Below are 21,914 nucleotides of genomic sequence, written 5' to 3'. Positions count from 1 at the left end.
AATTATGCTTGGCAGGCGAAGAGGAAAGTCATTGAGTTTGTTTTCTGAAGGGTTGAGATCTGTCGTCTCCCCCTCTTTGAGTTGTTGTTTGCCATTGTCTAGGCCTGAAGGTACCCTGTGCCTGACCTCTGCCCCTAGGGCGTCTGTACCTGCCCCTTTGGGGTCTGTCTGAAGCAGGAAAGGACCAGTTTTTTGATGGCCAGTTTCTGCTGAAGCGAGGAAGTTCTACCTGTAAAAAATCTTTAACTGTTTGCATTGATTTTGCCTTTTCTTCCATCTTCTTTAAAACTTCCTCTGCTTTGACACCAAATAATGCATCCTTTTGCAGTGGAGCATCCAGTAACTTTGCTTTGACATGTTCTGGTAAGGTCTGCTCTTTTAGCCAAGCATGTCTACGTATTACAGACCCTGTGACTGCTGCTCTACATGAGGCCTCCAAAGAATCAAAACCACACTGCAAGGTATGTTTTCCCACTTGTTCTGCTCCATGCAACAAATCTTGCATCCCTTTGAAATCTAGTTGATCTGTTTGAGGGATCATTTTCTGTTTTAACTGAGTAAGCAAGTACTGCTGGTATTTAATCATGTGGAATTGGCAGTTTAATGCCCTCATGGCCAAAGTGGCAGAGGTATACACTTTTCCCCCCATCTTTCTAATGCCCTGGAATCTCTTTCCGCAGGTAGTGGATTCTTAGCAGTAGAGGCCTTAACCCCTTTTGGACCCTGGGAAATGGTTTCTGGGTCTGCAGCAGGGCTTTTATATAAAAACTTGTGAGAATCAGGGACTCGATAGTATCTGTCTGGTTTAGGTGGTGCTGGAGGTAAGGAATCTGGATTTAGACTGGATTCAGTGTAGACATCATCCAGAATGTCCAAAACAGGAGGAATGGCTAGGGGTCTATGCTGAGGCAAAAGAAGAAACTCACGGAGTCTTTTCTTGGAGTCAGAGTAATCCTGTCCTTCCCAGTGGAAATGCTCTCTCACGGTGTGCAGGGTTTCCCCAAAAGAGAAGTCTTCAGGGGGGGAAACAGAGGGAATAGACTCCTCAGCATCTGAGTCTTCATAGAGAGGGAAGGGATACTCCTGTTCCTCAGAGTCTGCTGAGGAAATGGATTCCTGGTCAGGAGGAGGTAAATCTTCCTCCAGTCTAGGCCTTTTGTCAGGAGGGGGCTGGGAAAGTACAGTTTTGTACCTACCATAAATGTAGATGTTCGAGTGCTAATACAGCTGCAGTAATCACAGATGGGTTTTCAGCCGTCAGGCGGTCCCTCGGTCGGCCGAATTCCAAAGTCTTGGTCCGGCGTCGGTTGTCGTCGCTTACTCTTCTGATGTCAGTAAGGCCAGAGTATATAAGACACAGCCGACGCCATGTTCTTCAGTCTTTCTTGACCCAGATGTCAGGTGCCCCCAAAAAGAAGGCAATACATAAATAAGGCTTATCTACATATGCAGGCAATGCAATGTAATGCAAAATCAGTGTAAGCAAGCAAATAAAACATAGCAGGATAACCCAGTCAGGTGGTATGAAGAGGTTGTTAGGCCCCATGCCTTTACCAAGTGGGGAAGGAGGGAGGGAAACCTGTACTGCAGCTGTATTAGCACTCGAACATCTACATTTATGGTAGGTACAAAACTGTACTATGTTCATCGTGCATACAGCTGCAGTAATCACAGATGGGTGGAGTCCCAAAGCTATGCATAGGGTGGTAGGTACTATGAGGAACTGGGTTGAGCCAGAATGCCCTGCAAAACAGCAGTGGCAAAGCCTGCTCTTGTTCTGGAATATAAGGGTAGGTGGTAGTGTTTTGTGAAGGTATGTACAGAACTCCAAGTGGCTGCCTCCAAACTATCCTTAGTAGGAACGCCTCTGTGGAAGGCTGTAGAGGTGGCTGTGGCCCTGGTGGAGTGAGATCTGATACCAGTAGGGACAGATTTCCCATGATAGGAATAACAAAACCGTATGCAGTGGCCAATCCACTTGGAAATGGTCTGTTTGGTAACTGGTTTCCCTTGAGCCCCTACGGCATAGGACACAAAAAGTTGTTCTGATTTCCTGAAGGACTTTGTTCTGTCCAAATAATAACGTAGCTGCCTATGGATGTCTAAAGTGTGAAGCAGCCTCTCCCCTTTGTTTTGAGGGTTAGGATAAAAGGTAGGTAGGTGTATGGCTTGATTTAAGGTACCCTGGATACCACTTTTGGCATAAAAGATGGGTTGGTAAGGGAAACCCTGTCCTGATGGAAGATGAGGAAGGGCTGCACCGCCATGAGGGCCTGTAGTTCAGAAACCCTACGAGCTGAAGTGATGGCCAGAAGGAAAGCTGTTTTCCAGGACAAATGTTGCAGATCTGTTGAGGCAGCCGGTTCAAAGGGAGGCAATGTTAATTTTTCTAGTATGTAATTAAGGTCCCAGGCTGGTATTGGTTGCTTCCTTGGAGGTCTTATATTCTTAGCCCCTCTGAGGAACTGTCGTAAGAGTGGGTGAGAGAATAAAGGAGGGTCCGTGTTGAATTCTGCAGAAATGGCTGAGGCATGTATTTTTATGGAAGAAAATGAAAGCCCACTGTTCAGCAGTTCAGCTAGGTACTGTAAAACCCGAGGCAAGTTCAATTTTCTAGGGTCCTGGCCTCTTTTCTCATTCCAACAGCAAAACCGCTTCCATTTTGCAGAGTAAGCTTTTCTAGTAGATGGTCTTCTGGCCTCCAAAATGACATCCTGCACCTCCTTGGAGAGTAGGGACTGTTGTGGTGTCAAGGAATTTTCCATGCAGCGAGGTTGAGTGTTTTCAGCTGACTGTGAAGAGTTTTGTAGCTGTTCTGAGTCAGTAGGAGAGGCATTAGAGGCAGGGACCAGGGAGGAGTATGTGTTAGGCTCCTCAGGAGTGGATACCAGTGTTGTCTTGGCCAATCTGGAGCAATCAGTATCATCCTCGGTTTGTCTGTTCTTGCTTTCAAAAGCACCTTGGGCAGAAGGGGCAGAGGTGGGAATGCATAAACTGTCCATGCTGTCCAACTGAATGAAAGGGCGTCCACTTTCCAGGCCTTTGGATGAAAGGTCCTTGAATAAAACTTTTTCAGTTGATGATTCCTGTGGGAGGCAAAAAGATCTATGTCTGGCCTCCCCCACGCTTGGATTATCTCTGTAAACACCTGAGGATGTAACTTCCATTCGTGTGGATCTGTCATATTTCTGCTTAGAGTGTCTGCCAGTGTGTTTTCCAGTCCTGGCAAGTACTGTGCTTGAAGTTCGATTTGTCTTTCCAGAGCCAAGTTTCAGAGAGTCATGGCTAGTCTGCACAAGGGGTATGAATGTGTTCCTCCTTGTTTGTTTATGTACCACATTACTGTGGTGTTGTCTGTTCTTATCAGCAATTGTCCTGGATGCAGGAAGTCCTTGAAAGCTGTAATTGCATTTATCACTGCTAGCATTTCTTTTTGATTGATGTGAAGGTGCTTTTCCTTTTGGGACCATCTGCCCTGAATGCACCTGTCCTTCATGTGCCCCAGGCGTAATCTGAGGCGTCTGTGGTTATGACTTGTTTTGCTTGAGGCTTGCAGAATGGAAGGCCTGTGTTTACTTAACATGCTTGGGCCCACCATAGAAATTCCTTTTGCAAACATGGAATTATTGGTATAATTGCTTCCAAACTGTGACTGTGTTGAGACCATAGATTTTTTAAGTACCATTGAAGTTTCCTCATATGCAGCTTTGCACATGGGATTAGAAGAATGCAAGATGCCATGAATCCCAGAGCCTGCAGGATTTTCCTTGCAGTAAGCCTGGTACGTTTTGCTAGTGTTTTGAAGTACTGAGATAGTTGCCCTTGTTTTTCTGGCGTAAGATATGCCATCTGGGTGTTTGTGTCCAAGTTGGCACCCAGGAAGGTTATTTTCTGAGATGGTGTTAGTCTTGATTTCTCCTTGTTGATGGTATATCCCAGAGAAAGCAGTAACCGTGTCACATAAGCCAGATGTTCCAGTAGTATGCGTTTGCTGTCCGCTTGGATCAGGCAGTCGTCCAGATAAGGGTATATTTGTATCCCTTGAAGTCTGCAGTAGGCAATCACTGATGCCAGGCACTTTGTGAATACTCTGGGCGCAGTAGATAAGCCAAAGAGCAATGCAGAGAATTGATAGTGGATTGAACCTGCAAGAAATCTGAGGTATCTTCTGCAGCTTTGTCTGATTGGGACATGCAGGTATGCCTCCTTGAGGTCCAATGTTACCAGCCAAAACTCCTTGCCCAGCATGGGAAGAAGTTGCTGTAATGTGAGCATCTTGAATTTTGGCACGAGTAGGAATGTGTTTAGGATGGATAAGTCCAAATGGGTCTCCAGTCGGTTCCTTTTCTTGGTACCAGAAAAAGTCTTGAATAAAAACCTTGACCTTGTTGGAGTGTAGGTACCTTTTGTATAGCTCTCATGTTTAGGAGCTTTGAAATTTGCAGTTGTGCCTCTGCCCTTTGATTTTGTGGCAGGTTTGGCATGCCTCTCATTTTTGGAAGAGTGTGAAATTGAAATTTGTAGCCTCTGTTTATAATGTCCAGTATCCATTTGTCTGTTGTGACAATATGCCAATTGCTTGCAAATAATGCTAGTTTCCCTCCCAAAGGTGCTGTCAGCTGAGACTTGCTTGGCATGGAAATGAGGGAGTCATTGGGTTTGCTTCCTGTATTGTTGTGCACTGTCTTCACCACCTCTTGGTGCTGGAGATTGCCATTGTCTGCCTCTATATGATCCTTGTGATTGCCCTCTGCCCTTGTCGTCTGTATCTACCTCTTTGGGGCTTGTCAGTGGCTGGAAAGGACCAGTATTTTGAAGGCGAATTTCTGCTAAAACGTGGTGGTTGGACGTGCAAGAAAGCCTTGACAGTTTGCATAGATTTGGCTTTTCTTCCATTTTCCGTAGTATGTCCTCAGCATTAGTACCAAATAATACATCCTTTTGTAAAGGAGCATCAAGAAGTTTAGCTTTCACATGATCAGGTAAATTTTGTTCCCTAAGCCAGGCATGCCTGAATGACTGATCCTGTGGCAGCCGCTCTACTGGAAGCCTCTAGGGCATCATAACCACATTGTAAGGTGTGGTTACCCACTTGCTCCGCACTATGCATCATATCCTGTAACTCTTTTAAATCTGGTTGTTCAGGTTGAGACATTTTGTTCCTTAATTGTGATAACAGGTACTGTTGATATTTAATCATATGAAACTGACAGTTTAAGGCCCTCATGGCTAGGGTGGCGAGGTATATACCTTTACCCCACCTTTCTAGAGATCTGGATTCCCTTTCTGCAGGGAGTAGATTCTTGGCAGTGGAGGCCTTTAATCCCTTGGGGCCTTGTGAAATGGTTTCAGGGTCAGCATTATGGCCTTTGTAGAGAAATTGGTGAGAGCTGGGTACTCTGTAATACCTATCAGGTTTTACTGGTGCAGGAGGCAGAGAATCAGGGTTAAGGCAAGCCTCGAATAGACATCATCCAGTACATCCAAAACAGGGGTATAGCCAGAGGTCTGTGCTGAGGTAACCAAAGAAATTCCCTGAGTCTTTTCTTGGAATCTGAAAAGTCTTGGCCTTCCCAATGGAAGTGTTCCCTCAAAGTGTGCAAGGTTTCCCCAAAGAAAAATCCTCAGGAGGGGATACAGAAGGAATGGACTGTTCTGCATCCGAATCCTCAAAAGGGGAGTAAGAGTGTTCCTCTGCATCAGAATGTTCTGATAAAATGGATCCCTGATCAGAAGAGGGAGATTCTTCCTCCACTCTGGGTCTCTTGTCAGGAGGGGGCTGAGAACCTCTGATAAGAGTAATTAAATCCTCAGCCATTTTAAGCATCTGTTTCTTAGGCATGGGTCCAGGAGATGGGCCCTGTGCATCAGGCCTCGTGGGATGCCTGGCTGCTTTGGATTTAGTAAAAGCCTTTATTGAAAAAGGAGATGAGGGCCTAAATACACCATGGGTGGAGGTGGACCTGTCCACATTAGTAGGCTCGACATTAGCAGGGGCTTCGGTTGTAGTCTGGGAAAGGACCGAGGACCCAGCGGTCTCGGGTACAGAGAACACCGCCAAAGGAGTGTCGTCGGTAGTCAGGGACTGCAAAGGCGTCTCGCTGAGAACCGGACCACGTGTAGCCTGTTTTGGCGTGGTGTCGGCAAGGAACGCGGGTCTCGCGTGTCGGTCCTTTTCCTTGCGTTTTTTGGACAAAACGGTAGTCGGAGTGTCCGACGACATCTTATAATCAAAAGCTTTACCAAAGTAGTGTTGGGCGAACTCCGCCCGACGCTTGACAGTGCGTTTATTGAAGGTAGCGCAAAAGCGACAGCCCGAGACGTCGTGGTCTGGACCCAAACAAGGTATGCAACGGAATGGAAATCCTTATGCGGTATTTGCTTCCCACAAGAAATACAATTATTAACTTTTTCTGACATCGGTCTGAGGCAAGAAAAGTTTCCAACGGGTACTTAGCTTTAAAGAAGACTTCGGTTCCAATTTTTTCGTAATTCAGGAGCTGGCCGACCGGCACTTGCGAACTGCTTCTGCTTCGGGCACCGCGCGGCAAAAAAGACTGAAGAACATGGCGTCGGCTGTGTCTTATATACTCTGGCCTTACTGACGTCAGAAGAGTAAGCGACGACAACCGACGCCGGACCAAGACTTTGGAATTCGGCCGACCGAGGGACCGCCTGATGGCTGAAAATCCATCTGTGATTACTGCAGCTGTATGTACGATGAACATCCTCTGAAAAGGGTAATCAGGTCCTCCGCCATTTTGAGCATCTGTTTTTTAGGCATAGGGGCCTGTATGGGAGTCTGTGGACCCGGTTTCTTAACCTTTGGAAGCTTAGCGTATGACTTAACGGAAAGAGTCGTCGGTTTAAAGACGCCTTCTGAAACCAAAGGCCTGTCCATAGTCTCCGGATCGCCGCCAGCGCTGGCGTCCGCGAGTTGAGGAGGAACCGGCTCCAGTGGCCCGGTAGATTCTGACTGAGAGGTAGTTGTATTTTCTAAATCTGCGGTAGTCAGGGGCTGCGTAGGCGCCTCACTGAATACCGAAGATCCGGCGACAGGCCTAACCGAGACCTCGGTATCTGGTCTAGGCTGCCGGTCTTTGTCCTTGCGTTTTTTAAACAAAGCGGTAGTCGGAGGTTCCGATGACATAATGTAGTTGAATTATTTGCCAAAATAATGTCGGGCGGTATCAGTCCGACGCTTAATAGTGCGTTTATTGAACCTAGCACAAAACCGACAACCAGAAACGTCGTGGTCTGGGCCTAGGCAAGGAATACAATAAGAATGAAAATCCTTATGAGGTATTTGCTTCCCACAAGAAATACAGTTATTAACTTTGTCTGACATCGGTCTGAGGCAAGAAAAGTTTCCCCATCGGGGTACTTAGCTTTATAGAAGACTTCGGCTGAAATTCTGTTAGAAAATCTCAGGAGCTGGCCGACCGGCACTTGCGAACTGCTCCTGCTTCGGGAACCGCGCGGCAAGAAAGACTGAAGAAAATGGCGTCGGCTGCCTCTTTTATATCCCTGCCGCTCTGATGTCAGGGAAGAAGCGACGACAACTGACGCCGGACCAAGCCTTTGGAATTCAGGCTGACTGCGGGACCGCCTGACGGCAGGATAACCCAAATGTGATGACTGCAGCAGCATACCACGATGAACATCTGTACTATGTTCTTCGTGTTTCACTGTTGCAGTCATTACATTTGGGTAGAGTCCCAAAGCTATGGTCGGGAGGCTGGAGCTAAACAGCATTAGGAGCGGCTATGAGGCCCTGCAGAACTGCAGTGGCAAAGCCTGCACTGGATTTAGAATAGAGTGGCAGATGATAGTGCTTTGTAAAGGTGTGCACTGAACTCCAAGTAGCAGCCTCTAAAATGTCCTTGGGTAGGTACTCCCCTGAGAAAGGCTGCTGAAGTGGCTGCAGCTCTGGTTGAATGTGGCCTAATGCCCTTAGGCACTGGCTTGCCATGGTGTACGTAGCAGAAACGAATGCAGTGGCCTATCCACTTTGAAATAGTCTGCTTTGAGATGGCCTTTCCTTGTGATCCTACAGCATGTCGCAAGTAATTGCTGTCTTTCTGAAAATTTTGGTTCTGTCCAAGTAGAATCTAAACTGTCTGTGTATGTCCAAAGAATGCAGAATTCTCTCCCCCTTGTTCTGTGGATTTGGATAAAAAGTTGGCAGGTGAATAGTTTGGTTAAGAGCCACACTGGACACCACCTTAGGCATAAATGTTGGGTTTGTCCTGAGAGAGACCCTGTCTGGATAAAAAAAAAAGATAAAAGGTTCCACAGCCATGAGTGCCTGTAGCTCTGAAACTTGTCTTGCAGAAGTTATTGCTAGGAGTAGAGCTGTTTTCCAAGATAAAAACTTTATATCAGCAGTAGCAGCTGGCTCAAAATGAGGCAGGGTGAGTTTTTCCAAGACATAGTTGAGGTCCCATGCAGGCATTGGTGATCTCCTTGGTGGCCTTAAATTTTTGGCTCCTCTGAGGTACTGCTTCAATAAGGGATGAGAAAAGATTGGTGGCTCTGTACTGTAATGAGCAGAAATAGCAGTGGCATGAATTTTAACAGATGAAAAAGATAGGCCTTTGTCCAGCATCTCAGTTAAGTATTGCAAAATCTGAGGAATATTTGGCACAGCTGTATCAGTTCCTTGTGCCTGGTTCCAAGCACAGAATCTCTTCCATTTTCCAGCATAAGATTTTCTAGTACTAGGCCTTCTGGCTTCCAAAATGACATCCATCACAGCTTTACTGAGAGGTGTGTTTTGTATGACTACATTATCTGCCATGCTGCCAGGTTTAAAGTCCTGAGTTGGCTGTACAGGATCTGATTGTTTTGCTGGGACAGTAGATGAGGTATTTGAGGTAAGGTCCAAGCTAGGCATTGAGACAAGTTCCTTAGTATTGGATACCAGTACTGGTGGGGCCAGTCTGGAGCAATCAGTATCATCTCTGGCTTCTCCTGTCTGACCTTTAGGAGTACCTTGGGGAGGAGAGGCAATGGGGGAAAGGCATATACTGATAGGTTTTTCCAGCTGCAAGATAGGGCATCCACTTTCCTTGCTTGTCTGTTATAAATCCTTGTGCAGAATCTTTTTAGTTGGTGGTTGTGAGGGAAGGCAAATAGATCTATGTCCGTGCGTCCCCATTTCCTTGTTATCATGCTGAAGACTTGTGGATCCAGCTGCCACTCGTGGGGATCCATGAGGTTTCTGCTTAGTTCGTCTGCCAGAGTATTTTTCCTTTCTGGCAGGAATTGTGCCTGCAGATGTACTTGGTAAGTCAATGCTGTGTCCCACAAAGTCATGGCTAGACTGCAAAGGGGGTAAGAATGTGTGCCCCCCTGCTTGTTTATATATCACATGACCATGGTGTTGTCTGTCTTTGTCAGTAGCTGTCCTGGATGAAGCAAGTCCTTGAAGGCTGTCAGGGCATTTTGAACAGCTAGCATCTCTTTTTGATTGATATGTAGATGCATTTGGTTTGAGGTCCATGTGCCATGAATGCATCTTCCTGCCATATGGGCCCCCCAGGCATAATATGATGCATCCGTTGTTAGTCTGCCTGGCTGGGGGTAAAGTGAATGGCTGTCTCTTGTTTTGGAGACAAGCCTTTGCCCACCATCGAAACTCCTGTTGCAGGCAGGGAATGAGAGTAATCATAGTTTCCAGGCTGTGGCAATGTTGAGCCCAAACACTTTTTAGATACCATTGAATTTTCCTCATAAGCAGTCTTACATATGGAGTTAGTACGATGCAGGATGCCATGAAGCCCAAAGCCTGCAGAATTTTTCTTGCAGATAACTGGGCCTTTGTAGCCAACATTTTGAAATAGGTAGTCAGTTGCCTTTGTTTGTCTGGCATGAGATAAGCTATATGGGCAGTTGTATTTACGCTTGCACCCAGGAATATTATCTCTTGAGAGAGTACTAGTTTTGATTTCTTTTCGTTGACTGTGTACCCCAGGCATGTTAGAAGTCTTTTCACAAACACCAGATGCTGTAGAAGAATGTCCTTGTTCTCTGCTTGAATTAGACAGACGTCCAAGTAAGGATATATTTGTATTTCTCTTTGTCTGTAGAATGCAATTACTGGTGCCAGGCACTGGGTGCAGTAGATAAGCCAAAGGGCAGTGCAGAGAATTGGTAATGCATTGAGCCAGCCTTGAATCTGAGGTACCTTCTGCATATTTGTCTGATTGGGACATGCAGGTATGCCTCTTTTAGGTCTATAGTCACAAGCCAAGCGTTCTTGGCCAGCATGGGCAGAAGCTGCTGCAGTGTCAACATCTTGAATTTTGGTATATCCAGGAATGCGTTCAGAATAGATAGGTCCAGTATTGGCCTCCAGGCCTTGTCCTTTCTGGGTACCAAGAACAGTCGTGAGTAAAATCCTTGTCTGTGCTCTTGCTCTGGTACTTGTTGAATGGCCCCCATGTCCATGAGGGATGAGACTTGTTTTTGTGCCTCTGCCCATTGATTTTTTGGCAGATCTGGCCAGCCATTTGCCTTTGGTAGGGGATGGAAATAGAACTTGTAGCCTTGTGACATGATATTTAGAACCCACTTGTCCTGGGTTATAATGTGCCAATTTTGAGAAAAAAGTGCTAATTTTCCACCTAAGGGTGCTGCCAGGAGATACGTGCTTGGTGCAGGCAGGGGAAAGCCATTGGGACTGTTTCCTGTATGGCTGTGATTTGTCTACTCTAACTTTGGAGGTAGAAGCACCCCACTGCTTTGACCTGTATGACCCCTGCACCTGGGATCTGCCTCTAGGGCATCTGGATCTGCCCCTTTGAGGTCTGACACAGGAAAGGACAAATTCTTAGTTGGCCAGTGTCTACTAAACCTAGGTGGCTGCACTTGTAAAAAAAATATTTGACAGTTTGCATAGATTTAGCTTTGTCCTCCATTTTCTTTAACACCTGTTCTGCCTTAACACCAACCAAAGTATCATGCTGTAAAGGTGCATCTAATAATTTAACTTTGACATGATCTGGCAGATTTTGTTCCTTTAACCAAGCATGCATCCTAATTACAGAACCCGTAACTGCGGCCCTGCAGGCGGCCTCCAAAGAATCAAAACCACCTTGCAAAGTATGCTTTCCAACCTGTTCAGCTGCATGCAATAAATTCTGCATTTCTTTGTTTTCTGCACATTCAGAGTTTAACAATTTCTGTTTAAGCTATGCCATGACATGTTGCTGATATTTGAGCATATGAAACTGACAGTTTAAGGTCCTTATAGCCAAGGTAGCAGATGTGTAAACCTTTTTTCCCCATCTATCCAGTGCCCTAGAATCTCTGTCAGAGGGGGTAGGTTTTTTTGCAGCAGAAGCCTTAACCCCTTTGGGACCCTGTGAAATAGTTTTCTGGGTCTGCAGCAGGGTTTTTAAAAAGGAATTTATGAGAGTCAGGAACCCTGTAATATGTCAGGCTTAACAGGAGCTGGAGGTAAGGAGAAAGGGGTAAGACTAGACTCCGAAAACACATCATTTACAATGTCTAACACAGTTGGAATGGCTAGTGGCCTGTGTTGAGGAAGTAAAAGGAAATCCCTGAGCTTCTTTTTAGATTCTGAAAAATCATGGCTCTCCCAGTGGAAATGCTCCCTCATGGTATGCAAAGTTTCCCCAAAAGAATAATCCTCTGGAGGAGAAGCTGAAGGAATAGATTCTACAGCATCAGAATCCTCATGGGGGGTAAGAGAATATTCCTGATCAGAAGAGGAATCAGAAGAAATGGAAATATGATCTGAAGATTCATAGTCAGTCTCTTGCCTAGGCCTCTTATCAGGAGGGGGATGGGAACCCCTGATCAAGGTAATTAAGTCTTTTGAGCATCTGTTTTTTGGGCATAGAGGCCTGACCACGCGACTCTTTAGTTTGTTTCTTTGCTTTAGAAGGTGCTTTTTAGTCTTTGCCTTTGAAGCTGAAGTCGGTTTAATGTAAAGATGTTTAGGTCTGAATACACCCACAGAAGCCGGTGCCTGCTCAGCAGCTCCGGACCCATCTGAAGGAATAGTATCTGAGGCTCCAATACTTTGAGTTTCCAGTGGCATGGCCGACTCCACATGGGAGTCGGTAGCGGTCTGTGACTCTAAAGTAGCGGGCATCAGGGGCTGCGAAAGCGCCTTACTGAGAACCGGCGACTGGCATAGGGGAAGCTTCGTCGTCGATTTTAGGCCTCGGCTGTCTATCTCTCTCCTTTTCTTTGCGTTTTTTGTGAACTCCGGTAGTCGGATGGCTATCCGACGACATTTCTGGATAATTAAACCGGTGTGCAAAATAGTTTAAAGCAAAAACATACCGATGCTTAATAGTGCGCTGGTTAAATCTAGCACAAAACCAACAACCAGAAACGATGTGATCAGGGCCTAGGCAAGGAATACAGTAAGAATGAAAATCCTTATGAGGTATTTGCTTTCCACAAGAAATACAATTATTTACTTTTTCTGACATCTGTCTGGAGTAAGAAAAAAGTTTCCCCAACGGGGTACTTAGCTTTATTGACGACTTCGGATCTGAAATTCGAACACGAAAATCTCAGGAGTCGGCCGACCGGCACTTGCAAACTGCTTCTGCTTCGGGCACCGCGTGGCAAGAAAGACTGAAGAAAATGGTGTCGGCTGCATGTTTTATACCCCTGATGACCTGACATCATGGAAGAGGAGACAGCAACCGACGCAGGACCCAAGACTTTGGCATTCAGGCCGACTAAGGGCACCCTGCCAGCAGATTACCCAAATGTAATGACTGCAACAGTGAAACACTTTGTGAATACCCTGGGAGCAGTAGATAAGTCAAAGGGCAGTGCAGAGAACTGATAGTGCATGTAGCCTGCTTTGAAGCGTAGGTATCTTATGCAAAATTCCCTGATTGGGATGTGCAGGTATGCTTCTTTTAAATCTAGTGCTGCCAACCAGGCAGCTTTGCCTAGCATAGGAAGTAATTGGTGAAGAGTCAGCATCTTGAACTTTGGAATCTCCAAAAAGGTGTTTAGAGTAGACAGGTCCAGGATAGGACGCTATGAATGCTCTTTTCTGGGTACCAGGAAAAGTCTTGAGTAGAAACCTTGTCCCTTTTCCTCTTCTGGTACAGTCTGAATAGCCTTTATGCTTAAGAGAGAGAGAGTACCTGCTTTTGAGCCTCTGCCCACTGATTTGGGGGAAGATCTGGCCAACCGTTTGGGGTTGGGTAACGTGTGGAAGTGAAATCTGTATCCTTGGGACACTATATTTAAAACCCATTTGTCCTGGGTAATGAGTTCCCAGTTTTTTGCATGTAGAGCAATCTTTCCCCCAAAAAGTACAGTTGTGTACACTTACCATAAATGTAGATGTTCGAGTGTCTTCACTGTTGCATTCATCACTGTAGGGTTCTTCCTGCCAGCAGGCATCCCTCGGTCGGCCAGAATCCCAAAGTCTGGGTCCCCCAGATGTCAGGTGCCCAAAAGTGAAGGCTAATAGTAAAACAAAAATGTAACATACAACAAACCCCATACCCTGTAGCAAATACACCTCAGAAGAAGGGTGAAGTAGGAAACCACACTAATAAAAGTATAAGATGGGACAGGAGGGTGGGTAACCCAGACTGCAACAGTGAAGACACTCGAACATCTACATTTATGGTAAGTGTAAACAACTGTACTATGTTCATCGTGTTTCACTGTTGCAGTCATCACTGTAGGGTTGAATCCCAAAGCTGAGATAAAGGGTGGTGGTTATAGAGTAGTAGGGGCGGCTAGAAGGCCCTGCAAGACTGCAGAAGCAAAGCCTACCCTAGACTTAGAATAAAGAGGGAGATTATAGTGCTTAGAGAAAGTATGCACTGAACTCCCAAGTTGCAGCTTCCAAAATATCTTTGGTAGGTACTCCCCTGAGAAAGGCAGCTAAAGTAGCAGCAGATCTAGTAGAGTGAGTCCTAATTTTTCCTGGGATTTGCTTTCCATGATGAGAGTAACAAAATCTGATTCCATGAACAATCCATTTAGAAATGGTCTGTTTTGAAATAGCTTTGCCTTGGGAATTTGCTGCATAAGAAACAACAGTTGTTCTGTTTTCCTGATATCCTTGGTTCTGTCCAGGTAAAAACGAAGCTGCCTGTGCACATCCAAGGAATGCAAGATCCTTTCCCCCTTATTTTGTGGATTAGTAAAAAAAGTTGGCAGGGGAATAGTTTGGTTTAAAGCCACTTTAGAAACCACTTTAGGCATGAAAGTAGGATTAGTCCTTAAAGACACCCTGTCTTGATGAAACATAATATAACGTTCCACAGCCATGAGTGCTTGTAACTCCGAGACTCTCCTGGCTGAAGTCAAAGCCAGTAGTATAGCTGTCTTCCATGATAAATACTTAATATCAGATGTGGCAGCAGGCTCAAAAGGAGGCAGAGTGAGTTTTTCCAGAACATAGTTGAGGTCCCAGGCAGGTATGGGTGGTGTTCTAGGGGGCCTTAAATTCTTTTCTTCTCTGAGATATTGTTTCAGAAGTGGATGCGAAAAGATTGGAGGATCTGTATTGTAATGTGCAGAGATAGCTAAGGCATGTATTTTTATGGAGGAGAAGGATAAACCCTTATGTAACATGTCTGTCAGGTAATGTAAAATCAATGGGATATTAGGAATGAGAGGATCCGAATCCTGAGCATGCATCCAGGTGCAAAATCTCTTCCATTTACCTGCATAAGATTTTCTAGTGCTAGGCTGTCTAGCTTCTAAGATGACATCCATGACCTGTTTGGGAAGGGTAGGATTAATCATAGACCCTGAATACGCCAGGCTGCCAGGCTAAGAGTTTTGATATGAGAGTGCAGAACCTGGCCCTGGTGTTGGGACAAAAGATTTGGAATCTGAGGTAGAATCCAAGGAGGCTCCTGGGATAGATTCATCAGTGTTGAGTACCAAAATTGACTAGGCCAATTTGGGGCCAGTAAAATCATCTTGGGTTTGTCCTGCTTGATCTTTAATAACACCCGTGGAAGAAGAGGTAGAGGAGGAAAGGCATACCCCGAGAGGTTCCTCCAACTGAATGAGAGAGCATCCACTTTCCATGCTAGTTTGTGTTATGTCCTTGTGCAAAACATCTGTAACTGGTGGTTGAGGGGGGATGCAAATAGATCTATGTCTGGGCAGCCCCAGGCTTTTGTAATCATCTTGAATATTTGGGTGTCTAGCATCCACTCGTGTGGGTCTGACAGGTTCCTGCTCAGGCTGTCTGCCAGAATATTTTGTTTCCCTGGCAGGAACTGAGCTTGTAGATCCACTTTGCAAGCTAGAGATGTGCTCCATAGAGTCATGGCTAGTCTGCAAAGGGGGTAGGAGTGTGAACCCCCTTGCCTGTTTATGTACCACATAACTGTGGTGCTGTCTGTCCGTATCAGTAGTTGTCCTGGCTGTAGAAGATCCCTGAAAGCCAAGAGGGCATTCTGCACAGCTAACATCTCTTTTAAATTGATATGCAGGTGCTTCTGATCCTCTGTCCAAAAACCTTGCAGGCCTTTCCCCTGCAAGTGGGCTCCCCATGCGTAATCCGAGGCATCCGTGATTAACACATGGTTGGCTGGAGGCAGACTGAAGGCTTTCCCTTTGTTTTGAAGACATGCCATGGTCCACCAATGGAATTCCTTTTGTAGGCAAGGCAAGACAGCAATCTGTGTGTCTAGACTGTGGCAATGCTGGGACCATACATTTTTTAGGTACCATTGTATTTTTCTCATATGCAGTCTTGCATATGGTATGAGAAGGATGCAGGAGGCCATGAAACCCAAAGCCTGCAGGAATTTCCATGCAGTTAGCGGAGACATTAACACCAGGGTTTTGAAAGTTGAAGCCAGCTGTAGTTGTTTCTCGGATGTCAGGAATGCCATCTGGGTTGTTGTGTTTAGAAGAGCACCCAGAAAAGTTATCTGTTGTGTGGGTGTCAAATTTGACTTTTTTATGTTCACAGTGAATCCCAGGTACTTCAGTAGATTTTGAACAAATTCCAGGTGCTGGAGTAAGACATCCTTGCTGTCTGCTTGAATAAGGCAGTCGTCCAGATAAGGGTAAATTTGAATTCCCTTGAGTCTGCAATAAGCTACTACTGGTGCCAGGCACTTGGTGAAGACCCTGGGCGCAGTAGACAAGCCAAAGGGCAGCGCAGAGAATTGGTAATGTTTCGAGCCGGCCTTGAACCTGAGGTATTTTCTACACTCCTGTCTGATAGGGATGTGTAGGTAAGCCTCCTTTAAATCCAATGTCACCATCCATGCATTTTTGCTCAACATTGGCAGGAGCTGCTGCAGAGTAAGCATCTTGAACTTTGGTATCTCCAGGAAAGTATTTAAGACTGACAGATCCAGGATGGGTCTCCAGGAATTTTGTTTTCTGGGAACTAGAAAGAGCCTTGAGTAAAAGTCTTGCCCCGTCTCTGATTGTGGAGCCAGTTCTATGGCCCTCATAGCCATGAGGGATCCCACCTGATTTAATGCCTCTGCCCATTGGTGTTTTGGTAGGTCTGGCCATCCGTTTGGTCTTGACAAGGTATGAAAGTGGAATTTTTAGCCTCTTGAAACTACATCCAGAACCCACTTGTCTTGGGTTATGTAAGTCCAATTTTGGTGAAAGAGAGAGAGTTTTCCTCCTAGAGGGGCTTCCAGGAGAGAGGTTCCTGGAGCCATGCAGGGGGAGTCATTGAGCCTGTTTTCTATAAGACTGAGGTCTGTCCTCTCCACCCCTGGGGGTGGAAGCACTCCACTGTCTAGGTCTGTAAGAGGTCTGTGCTTGGGCCCTCCCTCTGGAGCGCCTATATGTACCCCTCTGAGGCCTGTCCAAGCTGGGAAAGGACCAATTTTTAGTTGGCCAATTTCTGCTAAATCTTGGGGGCTGAACTTGTAAGAAATCCTTAACCGTTTGCATGGATTTTGCCTTATCCTCCATTTTCTTTGTCACCTCTTCAGCCTTAGACCCAAACAAAACATTATGCTGAACAGGAGCATCTAGTAACTTTGCTTTCACTTGATCAGGCAAGTTTTGTTCCTTTAACCAAGCATGCCTTCTAATGACTGTGCCAGTGGCAGCCGCCCTGCATGAAGCCTCCAAGGCATCAAAACCACAGTGTAAGCCATGCTTCCCCACCTGCTCAGTAGCATGCATCAAATCATGTGATTCCTTATTATCTGCACATGCAGAAATGGTACCCAGCTTTTGTTTCATAACATACAGCAAAAATTGCTGATATTTTAGCATATGAAATTGACAATTTAAAGCCCTAATGGATAAAGTAGCAGAAGTGTACACTTTCTTGCCCCATCTCTCCAAAGCTCTAGAATCCTTATCTGATGGAACAGGGTTTTTAGCAGAGGCGGCCTTAACACCCTTAGGACCCTGAGAAATGGTTTCTGGATCAGCAGCAGGATTTTTGTAAAGGAACTGGTGGGAGTCAGGGACCCTGTAATATCTGTCAGGCTTTGCAGGGGTTGGAGGAAAGGAGTCAGGAGTTAAATTAGCCTCAGAAAAGACATAATCCACAATATCCAAAATAGGAGGAATAGCCAGGGGTCTGTGTTGGGGAAGAAGAAGGAAATCCCTAAGTCTTCTCTTAAGATTCAGAGTACTCCTGTCCTTCCCAGTGAAAATGTTCCCTCATGTCATGTAAAGTTTCCCCAAAAGAAAAATCCTCAGGGGGAGAAGCTGAAGGAATGGATTCCTCAGCATCAGAATCCTCACAAGGAGGGAAAGTATATTCCTGTTCAGAGGAAGAAACTGAAGAAATATATGCCTGATCAGAGGATTCATAATCCAATTCTTGCCTTGGCCTTTTGTCTGGAGGGGGATGTGAACCCCTAATCATGGTTAGTAAGTCCTCCGCCATTTTAAGCATCTGTTTCTGAGATTTGGGTCCCAGATCAGAAGAGGCCTGGGCTTGAGTCTTTGATTTAGAAGGAGTCTTCGCCTTTGTCTTTGCCTTTATCAGAAGCTGTGTAGGCCTGAAAACCCCCTCGGAAGCTGGTACCTGCACAGCGGCGCCGGACCCATCCGAGGGAGCATTGTCCGAAGGTCCTGCACCTGGAGTACTCAAAGGCCTAGTTGGCTCCTCGTGGGAGTCTGTCTTGGCAATCGGTTCTGTAATGGCCGACGACAGGGGCTGCGAAAGCGCCTCACTGACGACGGCCGAACCTGTAGCTGGCTCTGCTTGTAAACGGTCGTCTGATTTGGACCTTGGAGGCCTGTCCTTATCCTTGGGTCGTTTGTGAACTCCGGTAGTCGGAAGCATGTCCGATGACATACTGTAATTAAATCGCCTGCCAAAGTAGTGAAAAGCAAAATCGTATCTCCGCTTAATAGTACGTTGGTTAAATCTAGCACAAAACCGACAACTAGCTACGTCGTGGTCAGGGCCTAAACAAGGAATACAGTAAAAGTGGAAATCCTTATGAGGTATTTGCTTCCCACAAGAAATACAATTATTAACTTTTTCTGACATTGGACTGGAGCAAGAAAAAAGTTTCCCCAACGGGGTACTTAGCTTTGAGAAAAAGAAGAAAGTCTTCGGAATGAAGCACGAAAAATATCAGGAGTCAGCCGACTGGCACTTGCGAACTGCTTCCACCGCACGGCAAGAAAGACTAGAGAACATGGCGTCGGCTGGCAGCTTTGTACTCCTGGTGCTGTGACGTCAGGGAGCATGACTGAACAGCCGACGCCGGACACAGACTTTGGGATTCTGGCTGACCGAGGGCTGCCTGCCGGCAGGAAGAAGCCTACAGTGATGACTGCAACAGTGAAACACAATGAACATGGGGGTAGTCAGTTGAGAAGTACTTGGAAGTTTTAACGTTAAGTCATTGAGACAGTTTACCATAGGGGGAGTTTTACTACTCTCAGATTTGGAAGTGGGGGCCCCCCACTGCTTAGTCCTGTGCATAACCCTGGGACTGAAGCCTGGGTGCTCAGCTGGATCTGGGTTTGGACTGAGAAGGCCTGGAAGAGGCAGGAAAGGACCAATTCTTAGAAGGCCAATGCCTACTAAATCTTGGAGGTTGTACTTGTAAGAAATCTTTTAACAGTTTGTATAGATTTAGCTTTTTCCTCCATATTTTTAAGAACTTCTGCCTTATTGCCAAAAGGGCATTCCTGATTTAAGGGAGCTTCCAGTAATTTAGCTTTAACATGATCTGGCAAGGACTGTTCCTTAAGTCAAGCGCCTTCTAAGTACAGACCCAGTGACAGCAGCCCCGCAAGATGTCTCTAGCGAATCAAAACCACATTGCAAAGTATGTTTTCCAACTTGTTCAGCAGAATGCATTACATCCTGTAAATCCTTATTTTCAGCACAATCAGGAATCAACATCATTTTCTGTTTAAGCAATCCAATAATATGCTGCTGACACTTTAACATATGAAACTGGCAGCTTAAGGCCCTAATGGCCAAAATTGCAGAAGTGTATACCTTCTTACCCCATCTATCCAGCACCCTGCAGTCTCAATCAGAGGGGGTAGGATTTTTGGCAGTAGTAGCTTTAATGCCCTTGGATCCCTGTGAAATGGTCTCAGGATCCGCAGTAGGATTTTTGCAAAGGAACTAGTGAGAGTCAGGAACCCTGTAATACCTATCAGGTTTTCTGGGAACAGGAGTTAAAGAGTCAGGGGCCAAGCTAGATTCCGAAAAGGCATCAACAATGTCTAGTACTAGGAGGGATAGCTAAAGGCCTGTGCTGGGGCAGGAGTAAGAAATCCCTAAGCCTCTTTTTAGAATCAGAGAATTCCTGACTTTCCCAATGAAAATACTCCCTAAGAGTATGCAAGGTTTCACCAAAGTAGAAATCCTCATAGGTAGATAAGGGTAAATCCTGGTCATCAGAGGAAACAAATTTCAGAATCCTGGTCAGAAGTATCATAATTAAACTCAGTCCTAGGTCTCTTAAAGGGGGAAGGTTAGCTTCCCCTGATTAAAGTAATAAGGTCTTCAGCCATTCTTATCTTTTGTTTTTTAGGCATAGAGGCCTGACCATGCGGTCTGGGCATCAGTTTTCTAGGCATGGTTCGAGTTTTAGGCCTTGAAGAAGATGATGGCGTCTGTTTAATATGCAAGTCAGTAGGCCTGAATACACCCTCAGAAGCCAGTGCCTGCACAGCAGCTCCGGACCTATCCAAGGTAGAGACATCCGCAGGTTCCACAGATGAACCATCTCGCGGTATACCGGACTCTGAATGGGTCTCAGTAGAGGCCTGTGAATCTGAAGTAGCGGGTATCAGGGGCTGCAAAAGCACCTCACTGAGTACCGGCGAACTGGCGATTGGCTTAGGAGAATCGTCATCAGCAGCTTTGGACCTAGGCAGCCTGTCTCTGTCTTTATCTTTGTGTTTTTTCGGAATGTCGGTAGTCGGATGGCTTACCGAAGACATATCTGGATAAATGAACCGAGCACCAAACTATTTAGAAGCGAAATTATACTGACGACGGATAGTTCGTGGTTTAAATAAGGCACAAAACCGACAGCGAGGTACATCGTGGTCAGGGCCTAGGCAAGGAATACAGTACGAATGAAAATCTTTATGAGGCATTTGCTTTCCACAAGAAATGCAATTATTTACTTTTACTGACATCGGTTTAGAGCAAGAAAAAGTTTCCCCAACGGGGTACTTAGCTTTTAGTTGTGGACTTTGGTTCTGAAACTCGAAAAGGAAAATTTCAGTAGTCGGCCGACTGGCACTTGTGAACTGCTTCTGCTTTGGGCACCGCACGGCAAGAAAGACTGATGTAATGGCGTTGGCTGTATGTTTTATACCCCTATCGTCATGGTAGAAAAGACAGCAACCGACGCAGGACACAAGACTTTGTTAATCAGGCCGACTGAGGGCTACTGCAAGCAGATAACCCAAATGTGATGATTGCAACAGTGAAACATGAACATCACCTGTAAGAGTTGACCCGGTTATTTTGAGATATGGGAACTTATGTGGACAGTAACCTAACTTTCAACCAACATGTGTACCCCATCGAAAGAAAGTCCTTCTAAACTGCGCAGCTTATAAACAAAGGGACTACGTCTAGATCTAGCAATATGATTGCCCCGCTTTATAGGTTCACATGTTTTTACTAGGCTAACAACCACAAGGGCCTTTCTACGCCTAGCCATGAAATGACTGCTGCCCTTGTGGACCATTTTAAATCTATCTAATTACCTCATGTGAGAGTCAAACCCCATCCCCACTGTTTGTACGGTAAACATCTTAACCATTGTGCCAGCCTACCTTTATTCAGCCCTTAGACCAATTACGGAGTATAATGTCCCCTTTGACAGGCATCTGTGTTCACACATGTGCAAAAACTGAAATGCCCGATACCTTACTAGAAGGATACAAATCCTATACAACATGCCCCACATGGACCAACTCAAAGCCCTGTCAGACTACTAACAGGTGACCTGTGTCTGGCATACAAGGCATCCTCCAACCCAATACTGATGCACCTACTGCACATCAGCAAGTCAAATGGCATCAGAAATACTCAGTCCAGTGATCTAAACCTTTTCTGCAACATCAACAGAACTGTTTGGCAGGATATGTATACCTCGAAAACGATACCACTGCTCTGGAACAGACTCCCTATTCATGTGAAACAAAGCTAATCTCTGTCCATATTCAAGTGCAATTTGGACCTATGGATATGTAGAAATTTATCCCAGGATTGCCCTCTGTACTATTAGTGAACAGAGGCAACTTCTAAATGCTTTATTCCATAGGTTATTCCCCTCAAATTATCTATGGTATGATCCCAGTTATTTTTACTAGGGGTAACATATAATTATCCACCATGGGATACTTGCGACCGATCTAACACCAAATCGGATAGGTTAATTCAAGCATTAAATGGGAAACTGGTAAGCTTAAAATGGCTAAAAGTGCAGCTAGCCTACTACTTT

General features: G+C 45.6%; 1 protein-coding gene across 5 annotated transcripts in view; it reads right to left on the bottom strand.

Moving 5' to 3' along the window:
- Window positions 1-21,914, bottom strand: part of PPP4R3B (protein phosphatase 4 regulatory subunit 3B) — a 2,189,617-nt gene that overhangs the window by 304,651 nt on the left and 1,863,052 nt on the right. The gene's annotated exons all lie outside the window — the stretch shown is intronic.

Source organism: Protopterus annectens, chromosome 1.part2, assembly GCF_019279795.1.
Source record: "Protopterus annectens isolate FY-2018-M chromosome 1.part2, PAN1.0, whole genome shotgun sequence".
NCBI lineage: Eukaryota > Metazoa > Chordata > Ceratodontiformes > Protopteridae > Protopterus > Protopterus annectens.
This window is presented reverse-complemented; position numbering and strand designations above follow the sequence as displayed.